Source organism: Chaetodon auriga, chromosome 6 (assembly GCF_051107435.1).
Source record: "Chaetodon auriga isolate fChaAug3 chromosome 6, fChaAug3.hap1, whole genome shotgun sequence".
Classification (NCBI taxonomy): domain Eukaryota; kingdom Metazoa; phylum Chordata; class Actinopteri; order Chaetodontiformes; family Chaetodontidae; genus Chaetodon; species Chaetodon auriga.
In genome coordinates, this window is record NC_135079.1 from 3,246,029 (window position 1) to 3,260,213 (window position 14,185).

A 14,185-nucleotide genomic window follows, 5' to 3' on the forward strand; every position below is an offset into this window, starting at 1 on the left:
CAATTAAAAGTTGCCCAAACAAACAAACTCCTGCAGGCATTTCTCCATTTTTCTCTCAGGCGCTGAAGGTTTTCAACATTCCTCTTCTTCTACTCTGTTTATTATAGCCATGTGTAATGTAGCTTATACCGCCAACTTCTGAGGATTCACATTTTCTTTGGTTTTACATTTTTTTCAATTCTGCTTAAAAATTGCTTGACAAAAGATAGAGGCACATGCTAGTGCCTGGCCATGTCTCACTATGCACTGTCCCTCTTTAAACAGGCTGTAACCTCATGACCTCGCAGCCGGTCTTCCTGAACAGAGGCGGGAAATGGGAAAGAGGCCTGTGTTGTGGCTAAGTCATGATCAGGCGCCAGGAAGGCAGGAAGTCCATTTTTCACATAAACACTAAATATTCAGCACTTTCAAGCAAAGACGCAGAACTGTTTGTTCACATGAAGAACATAAACATACAAAATAATAATGATAAGCATGAAGCAGTGACCACGCAGCAGTTTTGATGGGCTGTAGGCACTGTGAGTGCCAGCCAAGCCCAAAACTTTATCTTGAAAGTTACATCACTCAGTGGTGCAGTTCAGTGAACTTTGGTGAGTAAAGAAATGAAGACACAATTTTTTTAACCTTAGTCGACTTCCAGTTGCTTTTCAGATACAGTTTTGATACTGATTAACTCATTCATGGGGTCATTGGCATTGGTTTAAATTTAGGATGCCTGCATAGGTTATTAAAAAACAAGTTTGACATGTGTACCCAAAGGTCTAGGAGCGGGCATTTGCTTGGTGCCAAAGTATATAAAAACACACACAGGCAGGCTCTGATCTCTGAATCACATCCCATCAGCCCTCAGTCTTGCTTGGCTCTCCTTCATCCTGGCAGCCTCCTATAGCCCATACAGTCATCTCTGGCTATGGTACAGTAACCCCCATCCCTCCTGTCCCGGCAGCTTGCTGTAGTGTGATGAGCGGGCAAAGGGCCATCCAGCAAGCCGCCGGTCGTGCGACAGTGACGTTTGATCTTTAGGGGAGCGCCGTCAGCACTGAGCCTTCCCCGGCTGAAGCGCTTTGCGCTTAAGTGGCATTAGAGGCAGGAAGATCCTTTAAGACACCGCAGCCATGCACGAGACCTGTGGGCAGCTGGCCCCGTGCAGGTCTGATGGGATTGAAGGAGCCAGGGCGTGCTGGCTACGCCGGGAGTTAGGCTGGATGGGGATATGAGAAGGGGAGGGTGAGGCGAGGAAGAAGGGGGGCAGGCAAGACTTGGTATGCCAGCACCGCCAACTCTGGCCTTGTTCAGATCCCCGATAATAACCGGTGCAGGCGTGGGGGGTGGGCATGGTGCACCAATGCCAAGGATTAGGCTTCTCAGCCACAGTGGGAACGGAAATATGTGTGTGTTTGAAGAGTGTGGAGGGAGGGGAATGCACGTGTGTCCTTGGATTGATGAATATGACGTATGAATGTCTATAAAGGGGTTTGTTTATGGAGTGGAATGAATGCTTGAGTCCATTATGAGCTAAATGTGCGCAACAGCAATGACGGCTGGTTTATTTTATTTGACTGTACATGTATTTGTGTGTGTGTGTCCACGTGCCGTGTGTGATGTGGCTCAGTGTGATGACAGTTGGTAGCCCAGGTTGCTGAGCAGTGACAGTGGTAATCGCTGCATCTCGGGCATTTGGCTAACGGCTGTCGACTCTTAGCGTAAAAGCGGCCGTCTGCTCACTGTCGCTGTGTGTCACTGTCACAGCTGCTGGAGCACTGAATGGAAATCTGCTGTCAGTGGATTTAAACGCGCTTACAGAGTAACGTGTACTGTAGGCCTCAATTGATTAAAGTGACGCAAAGCAGGATTATTTCGTGGTTAGGCGACTTAAACACAAGACATTAGGTTGTTTAGTGCACTTGATTGCAGGTTTATAGAGTTTTGTGTCAATTGAATGCAGTTTAGATCTGTTTCATGAATGTTTAGAAAAGGTTTTCAAAGAAGAAACCAAACCAAACTAAAAAGAAAAAGAGAAACTGAAACACACAATAACAACATAATTAAAATGGTCTACTTTTAACCCGTTACTTTTTACGGTAAAATGTCAGGGCACTGCATATCTCGATGAACCAACTCCCAGTAATTGCACGAAAGTGGACGGAAAACAACTTCCTTCTCTCAAAATCTCAAAATTCCGTTGGAATTTGAGATACATTTGGACGTAAACTCTGCTACTGAAGATGGTTAACGTTTATGAAAAATGAGTGTTGAGAAGAATCTTTTGTAACAGGATTTCCTCAAGCACGTTGTTCCAAAGTTCAGCGGCTCCGACTGCAAATGTTGGATTACCTTTTTGTGTTTGATCTAAACTTTGGAACAGTTAACGGAGACCACATCCTCTTAGCTGAAGCAAATTAACCACTCTCTTCAAAAACCCCAGTTATTGTTTATCTTCAGAAGCGTGTAAGACTCCTGGCTTTGTGCCCTCCGCAGTTCCTTGAAGCTCATTTCTTCCCCGCCGCTCAGTCGGTCAAAGGTCATCCCTTGTGCTAATTGTTCCAAAGGGGATGGAGTGTAGAGAGGCCTGTTCTCCTGGACCGACTCCAGTCCAGACATCTGAACAATGGTGACCCACTGTGTGTGTGTGTGTGTGTGTGTGTGTGTGTGTGTGTGTGTGTGTGTGTGACTGAGTGACAGCCTGGGTGGCCCATAGCTACACTACATTGGGTGGTAGTGGGGTCAAGTCAAGCAGAGTTGGTTCTTGGACCTCGTACCTTTTGCTAACATTTGCAGAGCAGCCAGAACCCTCCAGAGTCGCGTCAAGGTTAAGTTAAAGTTACATATGTCTTTGATTTGAAGTCATCCAGTCTGAGATGATGATTTCGGTTTTGTTTCTTTTGTTAAATTTCTTCAACGGGAAGGCAAACATGGACTTCACAAAGATGCAGACAGGACAAAAATATTAGATGCAGTAGTGTAGTAGTCAAAAGTCTGATTATCTTTCATCTGTATCATCAGAAACAGCAAGACAGAAATCACATTAAGTGGTAGTGGTGGAAGAATCATCAGAATTCCTTTTCACAGTTTATCACGGACATGGACACTTAACAAATAAACAAAAGAGATAAACATGCTTTGAAATAATGTTGGTAAAATACATTGGTTGGGAACAGAACAGGACTGTGAGCCAGCTAACACGTCAGATAATGCAGCCAAATAGCTAAATGTTACCCAACCAGCATAACAAGGATAAGTCTGCACCCGCTAAACTATGTTATGAACTCACCTTTCTGAGAAAAGAGCAGTTGTTTAAAACAGTAATAAAACTTCTGACCATAATTATCACACAAAAAATCAGATTGGCTTGGCTGTGTTCAATGAATCAAAAGAAATAATAGAGCCTGTCAAGATTAATAGAGCACTGCTAGCTTCACCTAGCTTGTTCTTAGTTATGTTAAGGTGGCTACTTGTAGTTCTGTTAGCCCAATGGCCGCTAGCTAGCTGCTCTCACCCTTGCATTGCAATTGTTCCTAGTGTTTTTGAACACTCTTCTTGGAAGGCCTTACACTAGATTTTGAAACCTGGCTGCAGGGATTTGGTCCTTTTCAGCCATAAGAGCATTAGTGAGGTGAGCCACAGATGCTGGCTGATAAGGCCTGGCTCGTAGCTGGCACTCTAATTCATCCCAAAGGTGACGCTTAGGGTTGAGGTCATGGGCTGTCTTTCCATACCAGCGTTGGCCAGTGTACAATAATTACAGTATTTGTGCAGTAATTTCAACATCCCATAGTTTAAGGGTGTCAAGGCTTATTTAGAACCGGCCTGATTACTCTTCACACCAAGCTCACCAAACTTGTGTCCAAGTTTGTCTTAGCAGGCTTAAATCTCAGTTCCAACTTATTTGGGTGTGTGTATCTCTACACATCTACTAACGTGAATGTTTTGGAAAATTAAAGTACTTTGAGCAGCATCATGCTACACAGATGCGTTTGGAAGACTCATGCACACACACATCCGCTTCCAATTACACTCAGTCCTTATGCAGGTTTTCCTCCTCTGGTTTGTCCCACTAAACAGATGCTCATAGTAATAACTGCAACAGCGGCCTAATTACAGGGGCCACCTCACTTAGGGTCACACAACAACCAGCAAATCAGCAACAAACAACCACATAATGGCCCTCATCCTGCTCGCCATCCCATCATCCCCTGCTCTGGGGGGTCATTACCCACGTTGCTTCAGGACCTCCTTCCTTTCCCAGTGTTTACTGCATTCCTCCCATACTTCAGCCTTACTTGCATGGGAAGCTCCAGACCATGCTGGGATATCTGTGTGTCTATGTGTGCATGTGGGACTGAAACAGCTGTCGAGGAGCGAGGGGTCTTGCCTGAACTTGTATGACACGACTCATTTCCTGATGTGTGGTTGTTTTTGTTTTTTTTTTGTTTTTTGAGGGAGATTGCTGGGATGTTATGGAGGCTGGGGGAAGCCACGCGGCGCCGGAATGCAACAAGCTCAGACTTCATAATTTGCCGTCATGTGGAGTTTGTTGGGTTTTGGTCTTACTCTCAACACATGCACATACTTGTACCAACAGAGTTACCGATAGACGTCACTTTGAGCTCGATGTCAATGGTACCTAAGCTGTAAACGGTTGCTCATTTCAAACATACTCGGTGAAAACAAGCTTTGATTCCTAAATGTATGTTCTCATACAAAGGTTCTTTTTTCCATCTTGTTAAAAAACACTAAAACAAGTTCCTGGGTCAAATTTGGACAGCTCACCATTTGGACAAAGATAAAAGAGTGATTATAGTGTTAGCATAACACAGCTGCGGCTCCCATAAAGCTTTGTCAGAGTGCCTGCTACATAAAAAGACGGGTCAAAAGAGGAATCTCTGACCTAAAAAAGTGCAAGAACACACAGCAAAAAATATTACAACAATATGTGTAATTGGACTTCTGCCTTTTGTTTAAGTTCCAATTAGATTTCTTTTAAAATACAGCAATAAAACATAAACAGGAAGTCATAAAGTCACTGAAAGATGATGCACAGTAATTAAAAAAAACACACAGGGAGGATGCCCCGGTGCCATTTAACTCCAACCTTCCTGTGTTTAATTTTCCTGGATGTTTTTCAGGAAGCGATGAGGCAAATTCAATTGCATCACTGTGTGGTCGAGGTTGGAAGACGCCGGGTGTTGCTCTGTCTACCTTGTTTATGCTGCAGTTTGGATTACAGTGACACAATGACCCGTTGTGTTGGTGAGCACTTAAGAGTAGACACAACCCTGCTGTCTGGCTGCAATCCATCAGAATCTGCAAAGTTCCACTTGTTGTCTCAGTGGCAGCTGCTGGCCAGTATTTGTTGATTAGTTGCAGAAGGCTTCATTATGTGGAAAAAAAACCAGTGGACTCATGTGCAGAATGCTGAGTAAGTCACATCAAGTTGGCGTTATCACAGGAGACGCTTTGTCAGATAAACATAAGCAGAAGCAAGATAGTGAAAGTACATGATAAACCCTTCAAGAAATGAGGTGTGTGTCTGCATGTATTGCTCCCACTTTTTGACCAGTGCTCTTGCCATAAATTCCCAATTAAAGCTGGTTTACAAATAGTAGTTGACAACAAATAACAGCAGCCAATACAAATGACTATAATTTGTTATACTGTCTGCTATACTCTCACTGGACCTGAATACTTCCTGCAGCCGTTTCACATTAAAGCCTCTCAGGAATGGAAGAAATTATGTTCTCTGAGCTGCTGGAAGGCTTTTAATGTGAAACCATCAGCAATGAATTAGTGAGTGAGGACAGTATTTCAATTGAGAGCAGAAACACAAAGCAACAAACTGGTGAGATCATGTTGTTGTACTGATGCACATGAAGCTGTGTAAATTATCTCGACTGTATCAAGACAACAGGAAGACGTGCCCAGATTGAATTAACCACAAATTAAAATGGAAGCAGATCAAAACAAGTGGCTCAAAAAAATACGATACAAGATATATGCTTATTGTGACATAATTAGGAATAAGGGCCTGTCTCTAATATGAGGCTGGTTATCTCTGCTTTTGAGACAAACATTTGAGGATTTACAGCGACACGTCTTTGACACTGAATCAGTCAGAACAGTTTCCAAATCCAGTTCTTGAAAATACAAAGCAAAAGCAGCATCAGCCAGACAGCGGACATCGACAGCTCGTGTGCACATGTTCAGTCTCGTTTTGACGGCTGCCTGTACATCGAGTCCACTGGCTGACGTCTATGAATGTCTGCACAGCTGTTTGGAAACTGAAGCACGCCCACTCTCTTCCCAGTGACCTGACAAGGAATGTCAGTGATGTTTTGCTAAGAGAATCAAAGTGGATCCATGAGACAGAGACAGAGAGACAACCTTTTTTGGACATTGTTACTGAACTCCATACACTAGATTCTCTCTCAGTCTGTCTCTCAGCGTTGCTCTCTGATGACCCCTCTGCTGCTGTATGCCTTTCTTATTATTGCATCCTCTTGAAATGGAGTCACAAAAATTAATAGTAATACCACCAAAAGCACACACACACACACACACAGCACAACACACACTCATTCACAGCTCAACATTGCGAAACTCTCCCCATCCCCTCCCCATTAGTGTTTCCTGTTTTCTTCATGCTTGTTCTCGTCTGTTTGTTTGCCGACTCGCTCTCAAAGGACGCCCTTCAGTTCGACGCTTCCTGTTTTCACTAGACCACAGAAGTCGAAAGTGCAGGGCAGCAGCAATTTCTGTCCACTTGAACCAACAGCAAAACACCTTGACTTTTCCGTTACCTGCTCATAAAAAACACAACAGCGCATGTTGAGTGTTGGTAGCAAAGCAAAGGCTTTGCTGGAAAGTAGCAATGAGCAAGCATCAAATCTTGTTGCTGTAAATCATTATTATTGGCTGCAATGAACAGGAGAGTCCCATCTGAACTGAGGCAACAAATTCACCACCACCTTTTTGCCAAAGTGAAGCCGATTGAATTTGGTAATGATCCTCAAAAGTCTAAGGGCAAAAGTCAAGTGCACAATTGAGAAATTAGATTTTGCTTTGATGTTTTTTGGACGTGTTACCTTTGCATGCTTTTAAAAGGTGACCAAACCGTTAAACTGACACAAAATGAAAATGTTTGAGCAGTTTCACTCCTCAAAAGTCACAAACACGCTGGAGATGTTACTTAATTCAGGAAGATCATTGAAATCATCCAGCTCTGTTTTCAGTCAGACCCACTGACGGCAACACTGGATACGCTCATGTTACCAAAATTAGCTGCATCTGAGCACGAGTCGACTTTTTTACCTTTGGACAGCAGCCAGTGTTGTGGGCTGAAATTGGCATTAATCTGGAATTTGTTTCTTACTGTTATGAATACAGTCGGACATATTAAAAGAAATATCAGCTCCAAAAATACCACAACTGGGACATTCATTCAGAAAGTATTTGTGTAATGTTTTTTTCTGTGTTGTTTTGAATCTAATTTCTGCTTTTGTAAAATGAGAACTGACAGTGTGATGTGTAGCTAACAGCTGCAGCGAGTTCATTTGCATAGGATTTTTGAAAACAATTGTTTAAAACCAAGTACCTCCACAATCAGTTCAACCACCACAATCACTTACTTCTTCTTTTAGGGAACAATTATCTGCTTTAACACACACTATCAGTCATTTAATGACAGTAGGTGTCAAACAGTGCTGATGAATGCAAACTTCAGTATCAGACGTTAAGGTCACCTGAGAACACCAGTTAAAACTCCAGACCAAGCTGCAGGTGCTTCTCTTTAGAAAACTACACGAGCATGTTCATGAAATGTGTAATGTGCTGTATAGTGACCTAATTTCAGTGTGATACTGTAGCTCCTGTGTTATGTTAACTTATGTAGGAAGTTCGGCCTAAAAGAAGTTATGTTTATGTTGCTCAAATTAAAAATCATTATGTACGCAGACGATGTGATCATATGTTCTTTCTTCAATTCTGCTCTTCTGTGTGTTTCCATTTCCGTTTAGAAATTCCTGACTGTGGCACAAAGAGTCGCAAACATGGTTGAAGGCTGCAGCTGATAAGAAAATGCAGTTCCACTGATGCTGGCTCTAGTCAGTCTGGGCGTATCTCCAAACAAATCTCGCAAGGTAAAGATATTGCAAGGCAGCATTCTCTGCAAAACATGTTTCATTCGTCAGATGCCAGTAAGCAATGTGATGGGCTGATGACTGTCACTTCCTCAGAGGCAGCTTCATGAAATAACTGAGCTGATGTGTAAATGACACGATGAGTGCTAAACACGGCTGGAAGCTCCAGAGTGAGAGGAAAGAAGCCTGTTTGTATCTGAACACATGAAGGCAGAGTGACAGACAGAAATGGGCTAAAGGCAGAGGGAAGTGGACACCCAGCGAAGGGGAAATCCTCTCTGAGGGTCTCTCTCACACACACACACACACACACACAGACAATATGAGCGTGACACTTCATTGAAGCTGACCAAACCCTCTTCACAACCCCCAGCCCCTCACAGATACAGAGGCAGGACAGCAGTGAGGCGATGCAGAGCAGAGACAGAGTGATGGTGCTCTTGATAACGCTGGAGCCGCCATTGTCTTCACAGAGCGCTAACCAGGGTGTGTGTCTGTGTGTGTGTCTGGAGCTGTCACGACACAGCTGGACAGGACCTCCCTGGAAATCTGAGAGTGTGTGTGTGCTTTTCAGTTTCCATATGACTCTGACAGTGTGGTTTAGAAAAGATAAGATAAAACTTTATTAATCCCATGCTGGGGAAATTAAATTGTTACAGACAGCAAAGAATAAAAGAGAGACAGAAAAGATCAACAGACTCAAAATCAACTATATATATATGTACACTGTATACAAGAGTATAAGAATACTATTGCCGTAAAAATACTAGTGTTATATTGAATTGCACATGAATAATGGAAAATAAATACGGTGTTTTGTACTATTATGCAGTAGAAACCATGTATAAAAGTAAAAAAAATAAGTAATATTGCGCAGATGTATGGATATGAGCCAATGTTAATATAAATAACAGCAGTGCAAACAGGTTTGTGATGTTGCGTATGCATGTATTACATAAAAAACAAAAACTTTAGCATTAATAACACAAGAAAACACTTGCAAACCGACAACACAGTCAATAATCACCACCCTGTTGTGAAAATAATTCATTATTTCGCTTAAAACATGCACTTAGCTATGCGACGTAATCATAAAAATCATAATAATTTAACATACAAATCATTCACAAGACACACAACAACCGCCCTTCACAACACAGGAAATGTGTGTGTGTGTGTGAGTGTGTGTGTGAGTGTGAGAACGAGACAAGTTTGCACAACACAGGAAACATGTACGCCTACTTGTCTGCGACTGAGTGTTTGTGTGTGTGTGTGTCAGTGTGTGTGCTCCCCATCCCTGAGGTGATGTAGGTGTAAATGGGCCTTTGATTAACACATGAATGGTCTGCGGATGGGTGGTGGAGACGGCAGCTGACGGAGCAGCAGAGACAAGATCTCACTGTGGGCTGAAAAGGTCGGAAGCTCCACCTCACTCGTGTGCTGTTTAACATTTTCCAAAGCTTTGGCTTTTATACTGAAAGTCCAGAAGTGCTCTTCTTCTTCCTCTTCCTCGCTGGCAGTTGGCAACAATTTCTTTTTCTTGAATGAGTGTAAGCGTTTTTGGAGGAGTGTCTTGGTAAGGATGGATGAATTGTGGCCTGCAGCGAACTCGGTCGTGTCATTGTTGAGTTTCTCTCAGGACCAACAGGCGTCTGCTGCGTCTCTCGTTCTTTGGTTCCACGTCTCTGTTCAAGGATCATACAGTATCACAACAGTAGAGACGACATGACGCCTCGTCTTGTCTTATGCAACTGTTACATCTCAAGCAGAGTTGTGAAGTTTCAGTCTGTCTTCAAGCTGTCCATTTTACAGGCATTGCTTATATTTTGTAAAATATCTGGCCAGCTTTCTGTAACCGAGTCAGCTCCCCAAAACCGGAAGCCTTCACCACTGTACCACTGAAAACCAGAGCACGGTATTTACGAGAAAACGGCCTGCACAGAATGAGCCGTCAGAGGCATCGCGTGCCGTCCACCTGCGAGCGTTTGCGTGGGTGCTGCTCTGCTGGGCGTCCTTGCCCCTGTACAGATAGAATCAGTGTGATAACAGGAGGAAGCATGCGGTGGTTATCTGCGAGCAGGAGCCTGGCAACGCCTCCTGCTTGGCCTCTGCTGATCTCAAACTCCTCGGAAGGAGTCCAGCGTCTCCTCGTCTTGCACGCTTGCACGGCCTCTGCTTCGTCGCTTCATGTTGTTTGGCTTTCACGTTGCCTTGCCTATGTGCTTTTACTTAGTGAGACGTTTTACTCCCTGCAGGAGAAACTATGTTCCTAAACTATCTGACACATACATGCTGATAGTCATATGTCTTTCATAAGACAATGTATCTGTGATGCTTTAATCTGGATTTGTCCTGGTAATCTGATCCAAATATGCAAATCAGGGAGAGCTGCCTGACTTTTCAAGAAAGCTGGTGAGTCGAGGGAGGCGATGGTAGCGGACAGACTCTTCTTCTCTTCCTTTGCAGAGGAAAAACAAGGCTTTACAGTAGCTTTTTTGCTGGGCAGCTGGAGCGAGTATAAAGAGGCTGAACTTTAACTTATTTAGCAGATTTTTTCCTTGAGAATGTGGTCAAACTCTGCAGATGTCATTGACATGAGATCCGATCACGTGCCAGATCACCTCCAGATCTGGTTTGGCTGATCTGGTGCCATTGTGATTCATTGTTTTCGGCGTGCACCTGCATGTTTTCCTCCCTATCCAGACAAGCCACATACAGATCACACGCCAGGCGGAAATGTAGACCAGAAGAACTTTCTGGTGAGATATTTGGAATAACGTTGGGGAATCTAAACAATCCTGCTCTTCTTTTCGTGTGTTTACTCACGGTATCGTTCACCGCTCTTACTGAACACCCACTTCCTCTTTCAAGCACAAACACAAACACGCTTCCTGTGCATCATGTGCTAACTTTAGGATTTTGCAACGCAGCGATGTGTGCAGACACTCTCTCATTGTCTGCCTCTGTCTGTCTCTCTGTCGTTCTCACACAACAAATTCCATGATAAGTCATACTCACTTCCTGAATCCCGTGTGTCATATGCACACATTATCACACACACACAGACAGGTCTAGCTCCAGACCTGATTAGTGCATGTGGTGAGTCTTTGTTTGAGGACAAAGGATTTCCCCGTCTGAGACGAGCAGCCGGTGGCAAAGAAACAAGGAGGAGGACAAGATTAGCTGCTGAATGAGAAGAGAGGGTGGGGTCGGGGGTGGGGTTGGGGGGGCAGCCTGGAAAAGATGGAGGTTAAGAGTATGAAACAGCTTCGACTCCATGATCCTCTGTCTGATTTGAGTTTGGACGAGTCGCTGCTCACCCTCGGGGAACATTTAGATCTGAAATTTGATGTGATGTTTAGACATTTAAAGACGTTTGAGAGACTGTGTGTGTGTTTTAAAGAAGAGCAGAGCGCACCAGGACCGAAACCTCAGTGTTTCTGGTCCCATGAAGACAGTCGCAGAGTGGAGTCTATGAAGCAGAGGGTATTAAGCAGAGATAATGTGGCTCTGACCTTTAAACTCCTTGCTTCTGGTCATCTGCTAATTGAAGCTCATCTTCAATCATTCAGTCGATCATTAAGTCAGTCAGTATGGAAATGTGAGCCGATTGAAATGCAAATGCGTGGAGGGAAGGGTGAGACAGGACAAAAACGTGGAGAGGAAAAGGTGAAACTTTAAGAAGCGATACAGGAGAAAAACAACACTTTGCTTTTTGTTCTCTCCTCCGACACACCTGTCACTCATTCACAACAGAGTGGACGTGAAATCCAGTAAGTCTGCAGCACTGTGGGAAATGAATAGAGAGGGACAAAGAGAGGAGGAAGGTCAGGGGTTTTCCAGGAGTACGACGCAAACACGGGCAGGCCGAATAAGGCAACAGTAAACATGCCAACAGATCATCAGACCAGAGATATTAATCAATGATTAGATAACCTGCTACCTGTGAAGATATTTTTACATGAATCACATGGTGACAGGCTGCGTCATACCACGGGTTTTGACATGGACCAAATGAAGTTGACAGTTGGCGTAGTTTTGAATTTTTAGTAAAATATGTGAAATCCAGATCGCACACTGCAGCAGCGTTACGTTTGGTTCTTTGGGAAAAAGCAAAGCCGGCATAATGATGGGTCTCTTCCTGAAGGCAGCGTTGCAGAGCCTCTGTTTAAAAAGGGCTTCGGTCCACACTAGGCCAGGCACATGTGAAAATGCATATTTTCTTTTGGCTTTAACCCTCCGTCCTCACTGCAGCGGTAGTTTGCCCAAATCTTTGCTTTCTGAACAGGCTCTCCAGAGAAAACCTCTTGAACAATCATCTGTAATTCGGTACATTTTAACAGTTTAACAGATGCATTCACAACAGAAAGGTCTATAATGTGTTCCTTTGTTGATTCATAGCACTAATGAGCCATCCTCAAGCGTAACCAAGATGTCTTTGGAGCTCAAATTTGTTGCTTTACTGCCAAAAGACAAAGTTGAAGTACAGTTTTCTATTGTTTGGCATTTCAGTGTGGAAGACAGCTTTCTGTAAATAATGTGAAAACGCTCAAGAGGATGTAGGTCCTTTTCAGGTGTGGGCCGTGCTTTCATATTTATGTGGACACGTTACGACACTTGACGCCTCCATCAGGCTGATCAAAGCAAGTTTAATTGAAAATGTTGCATTTCCTTGCGTGTAGTCACAAATAAGTGATTACAGACGTATTTAATGTACAGAGAGTGATGGCAGAATTCATGACAGGGACAAAGAGACAGAGAAGTGAAACAGAGTGGGTGAGAGAGGAAGGGAAAGACGGGGCCAAGGGCAAAAAAAGAGACAGAGGCAGAAGAATGGGGCGAGCAGCAGGGAGGAGGAGGCGGTGAGGGAGGGAGCGTCTGCTGGTGAAAGAGAGCAGAATTCATTTGAAGGTGAATAGAAACAGCTTGGCTCCATTCAGAGGGACTTCTGTCACGCTGGGGGGAGGCGGGGGGGCGTTCTGCAGGGGCCAAGGGACAACCTTAACACTGGGGCCGCTGCACACTTCAAATGCTAACACACCACGGAGACACTGGCCCGTAAAATGCTGGACTTGCAGGTGTCTGAATACGTTAAATACGCACATTTCATATGTATCATATCAACGTTTCTACACTACCAAAGTGACGTAGCTCAGCTTAGCGGTGCATGTATATGAGCAGAGTTTCTCATCAGGAGGAGGTGGAGGTGGTGGCGTGACGGCGAGGCGAAGCAGCAGACGACGATTCGAGCTCTGGCTGTGACAAGAAAACCGGTAATGACACGTGGGACATTTTCCAGCCATGCTTGTGGCGACGAACCCGGGTATTTTCATCCAACACATGATCGTTTCCTGACATTAACCAAGTGGTTTTTGTGCCTAAACCTAACCGGACATGAACCGCAGCGCTGTGACAACATGAAACTGAAAACTGTGAAATGTGAGGAATCGTATGGTTTAAACCTGAAGACGGGAAAAGGTGCAACACATCAATGGTTTGCAGAAACGTACAATGTCGACATTTATCCTGGGTTCACACAGACAGACGTGCAGCCAAGAGGTGACGAGTGGCTGAAAGGAGGTTGTCTGCTATTAGAGCATGTGTGTGTGTGTGTGTGTGTGTGTTTGGGAGCGACAGAAAGAAATGCAGCTATATTTGTATTTGGCAGGAAGTGAAACAACCTAATAATTTATGACAGTCGCCGGTCTGAAGCCAAAACTTTAGTTCACCACGTTCTGGTGAGCTGACCACGATGAGAGGAGTTCCTTTCAGATCGCAGCTACATGAAAACAAACTCATCAATTTAAGTGTCTTCTCTTAAACGATTGGTTCCCTTTAAATCATCTGCTGCTCAGCTGAAAGCAATCAGTTGAATTTTATAACCCCATTGTTTGCTTTTATTCTGTTTGTGGACTTCCTGGCTTGAAAATGAATGAATAAATCCATAAAGGAAAAGCTATAAGATAGCAGCTTCGGTTTCAGTCTGTGAAGATGGAACAAGTAATTGTGGAAGTGCAACAAAAACGAACGCGTTTCTGTCCTCACATCTG

At 43.9% G+C, this 14,185-nt stretch overlaps 1 protein-coding gene across 1 annotated transcript in view; it reads left to right on the forward strand.

Moving 5' to 3' along the window:
- Positions 1 to 8,130, forward strand: part of poc1b (POC1 centriolar protein B) — a 61,615-nt gene extending 53,485 nt beyond the window's left edge. Inside the window, exon 12 of the transcript XR_013077238.1 lies at positions 8,013 to 8,130. The gene's annotated coding sequence lies outside the window, so the exon portion shown is untranslated. The remainder of the gene's footprint in view (positions 1 to 8,012) is intronic.
- Positions 8,131 to 14,185: the final 6,055 nt, after the last annotated feature.